We start from the raw sequence: 4667 nt of genomic DNA on the forward strand, positions 1-4667 counted from the left end.
CGGACAGCCTGTATTTAAGCTCATATTTGCATTTCTGCCATAATCTAACGCTCGTGCTAAGTGACACATGATTGATGATGGGGCGCGCGGTGGCTTTTCTAACCCTGTAAGTGCTCTAAAAACAAATTAAAGCTTTCATCAGGGTAACATGTCTATTACAAGATGTGCTAATAGCCCCTCGTTGTATCAAATTATTTGTGTGTCTAAATAATTTTGAGAAATTAAACTATTAATCATGGGGGAGCGGCTGACACGGAGCGTGCTGAGCTGCTCCTGAACGCAGCGCGAGGTGTTTATGGCTCACTCCGTCAAACCACCCTAATTGCTTAATTGCTCATCTGCTGGTGGCTGCGTAAAAGTTCCCGTCTGCGCAGAGTTTCAGCCGAATTATCCAAAGTAAAACCAAATGTGCGCTTTGAGGTTTTAATTGCTCATTTGAAGATGTGAGCGTGTTTGTGGGTTTCTCTCTTCACGGCGCACACAGCGCCAGGTGGAGGTGCTCGCCTTTAGACCAGGAATGCGTCAAAGAGAAGAGACCCGCGGCCGAGTTTCCTGTTTTTCTGCAGCAGCGTAGACATGTCTGATCCCAGCAACTCGATGTTATGGAGCTGTGGGCAGGACCCGAGTGGAAAACAGGAGAGATGTTCACAGGCGGAGGTAAGTTGAGGTGTCGGCGCTTCATGCTCCAGCAGCTCTGTGAGGTGTTCACGGGCACCGCGATCCTGCAGCCTCTTTGTTATTAAGCAGGTCCAAGTCAAACACAAAGAGATCCTGTGTTTTTGATATGAGTAATGCATTAACCTGCTCCGCGAGAGTTCATGTTAAACCTATGAGCTCGGACAGCACAAGATTTATGGCGATGGCTGCAGAAATTATGCTTTTCTTCCCCCTAAAGGCACTTTAATTATGTAATTACTGCCAGCTGCTTTTCATTTGGAGCTGTCGTTAATTAGAGTGCGAGGTCCGCAGTTCAAGTGCTCCCTCTCTCTGTCTCCCCCTCTCTCTCATGATTAGCCAAATCCTCAGAAAAACTCATTTGTTATTCAGGCTTTGCGCGCAGCCTCCCGCCGGGCCGCAGAAAGAACCCCGGAGCCCAATTTCCTCCACATCCTCCGCTCCTTATCCTCCAACTCATCAGCAACAATTGTCCTGAAATAAGAAGCAGCGATATCTGTGTTTGCTTTCCTTATTAGGCCCCAAATGTAGAGAAAACATATCAGGAGCGGGGAGCCGAGGGGCCCCGGCACCTGATAATCTGAATAAATCTATTCCATCACTTTTTACGGAGGCCTCCTTCAGCTCGCAGCAGGGAGGGGGAGAGGAGGTGGAGGTGGAGGTGGATGCAGGGAGGGATAGCTGAGACCCAGAGCAGCAGACTTGTGCTTTTCTGCATGTTAATTGAAGGATTGATATTCAGGATGGAGCATCTGACTGAGAGCTGCTTTAATTTCTCTGCACAACAACAAAATACGATTTAGGACAAAGAGGCTGGAAATCTCTCAGAATCAGCACGCCGCGGGCCAGACAGGAAACAGTTTCACATTTTACCCTCCTGTTTGGACTGGAACAGTCAAAATAACACACAGCGACGTCGAGGAAACATTTAAACACAAAGGCACCGAAACTAATAAAAATGAAAAAAAAATAAAATAAAATAAAAAATTGGATAATCTGTAAATAAAAAAAATAATCAATTAGAAAATACAAATAAAAAGAAAACAACCCTATAGTTTTGAGGTCAGTTATATGGGAAAAATAATGAGGTTTAAAATATTATGAGTTAACCAATAACACAAATGTAAGCTCTGATAATTAATTGATGCATGTGTTATATACTAACATGACTTTATGATCTGCAGTCATGAAAAGTAAAGTTTGCTGAGTGAGTTTAAAGCACGTTGAACTACAGGTGCATGTGAAAGGCTGCATGTGCATAAATAATATCATTCAAATTAATCTACACATTATTATGAAGCATATTTAAGTATTCAGACAGATAATTAGTGTTTTTTTTTTTGCGATGTGAAATAAATATGAAATACTGTTTTTATTTCCAGCTTCAACATTTAAACCTGACAGTTTGTTGTTGAGTCATTTTAGACATTTTTCTGAAACTTAATATTGAAAATGTCAAATGATACATTCCTTTATCATAATTTATTACAGATTCAAATGATTAAAATTAGAATATTTAGCTTTTTTGAGTCTATATAGAAAGTGTAAGGCAGTTTTTGGCGATGTCTTGATTTGAAAATCAAATGAATGTACTTAAGTCAAATATCTGAATCTCTTTCAGGGTAGATTCTTATCAAACAGGTGAAGCTGTTTTAACTTTTTCATTTGATGTAGTGAATAATAACCAAGCGCCGGCAGCTCTGACTGACGCATATATTAACCCTCACAGTAAGTACCTGCTGCATAAACATCAGCAAACTCTGCTTCTGGCCAAGGAACAAGTTCTCCATTAGGGGGCGATGTGGAGAAAATATGTTAGGATGTTTTTACGGCAGGATCAGAATTATTTTTCATATTCAGTCTATTTTTATCTGAAAACAACATTTTTAGACCTATTATTCCTGATCCTGCACACTGAGCTATATTGGGCTCCATTTAATAACTTGCAGACCAGCTGTCTGTGCTCCATGGCATGGACTTAAAAAAGAAATTACAGACAATTTCTGTAACTTAACAGCTTTATATTTTGTTTTTAAATAAATAAATAGATAAATAAAACAAAAAAAACAACAACAACAACAAAAACAAACAGAAAAACTGCTGTAAAATGTAGGGTTATTAACCATAAATGTAGCGACTTCCAAGAAACAAACACACAAAAAAACACTGAGAGGCTGAGGTTGGACCTGGTAAAATGTCCAACTCATCGGTGCAAAAAATCACTGAAATCCCAAGATAAACAATTGATCTTTTATTGTTGAAGATGATCAAATTATAACAAACTGATTTTTACATGAGAAAAAAGGATTTTAACGGTGATTTGAAGCAAACAACGGTCAACAAAAGATACGATGACCCAGCTCACCCCCTTTCTCCCTTCCACGCCACACAAACAATGACAGGTAAAAAACAAAAAAGGAAATCACTTCATATCTCCACCCCCACTCAATACACCACACACCAATTAATGTGCTTCCCTCACAAACCAACAAATTACCATAAAACAACCTCACACCTCAAAATTCCAGAAATACCAAAAACAAACTATAAATGTATTCATGGCTCCTACAATAGATTAGGATTATTTTTTACAGTGCATGTAACAGCATGAGATGACACAAGAGTTTACAGAGTAACAGTACAATAAAACAAACGTGTGAACATTAAAAAACAACAAATTCCATAAACCTGTTGAAACAGGAAGATAAAAACATGGCAGACTAAGAATGATTAGAGCTCAGGTTTGCTTCCAGCCAGCACCTCCCTTTGAAAAGAAGGATTTAAAACCTGTGAGCAGTTTGAGTTCAGCTGAAATGGACTCCAGAGTTTACCAGGGTTCAGCCCTTGATGACTTTTGCTGTGAATTTTTGACATACAGCTGAGATGAACTTTGAATCACACTAATGCCTATTGATTCTTCTTCTACACATATAAAGGATTGGATCAAATGCTCTTTGTCCCAACACGTTGGTCAAAGAGTGAATTTATTTTATCTGGATATATCATGTAATGTTTTTGTAACTATTGTATGTGCTATAAATGTACATTCTCCACTCAATTTAGCATCAGTTAGAAAGCAAAAACACATAAAACATGTTTTTATATAACTGTAAATTAATTCAGGCAGTAAGAGGTTAACAGAGGAGACTCACCATCCAAATGTAGACCTATGTATGTTTCACTTTCCATTGCCCTCACTTCGTGGTTTGATTCCATTGATTTCATAACTGGCTCACCTCAAACTCAAAGGAAAGTTCATGATCCAGACTTGAGGCATGGGAGGTGGACTTAAAGGAGGATTGGTCAGGAGCAGGGGCGTAGCTACAATTAGGCAAACACAGGCAGTTGCCTGGGGCCCCAAGGTTCCCAGGGGCCCCAAAGCATCTCTTAAAAACTGATTTATGAAGTTCTCTTCAATTGAAAGCATTTCTTTTTCCTAAATCTTACTTCACATGCTTCAAAATAAATCAAAAGGCTTCATCTTTAATGATGGTTTTGGGTACTCCCCCTCCCTTCTTATTCAATGGGCTATTCCATGTTACAACACATCTGAAAATTTGATTCAGGAAGAAAGTGGTAAAAACACTTTTTCCCCCATTTTTTTCTTATTTTAAACCAAGTGAGAAATAAAAACAATGTTGCTCTGAGATCTGAGATAATATATCAGACTTTTAGGATTTTAGGGACTTTATCTAGCCCAGGAAACAGGATAATTTTCTCAAAATCAAACTTTTTGAGTTGGTGATAAATATTATTGTACAAAAAAATCTCTTTTTTTTGCATAGATAACTCACTGGACAGGGGGTCAAATAAAAATACATTAACTTTAAAATAATAGTACCAGAAAGTATGGTAACTGTAAATATCACTTCTTTCAGTAGATTTTTTTTTCTAGTTTTATGTCGTGATTGATATTTACATATTTTTTTCTTTACTAAATTATTTTTTCAATATTTACTTAAAAAAAGATTCACTTCATACTTTCTTGTTTG

Source organism: Halichoeres trimaculatus, unplaced genomic scaffold (assembly GCF_033239565.1).
Source record: "Halichoeres trimaculatus isolate MK-OKI-2021-1 unplaced genomic scaffold, fHalTri1.1 fHalTri1_scaffold_17, whole genome shotgun sequence".
NCBI classification, from domain to species: domain Eukaryota; kingdom Metazoa; phylum Chordata; class Actinopteri; order Labriformes; family Labridae; genus Halichoeres; species Halichoeres trimaculatus.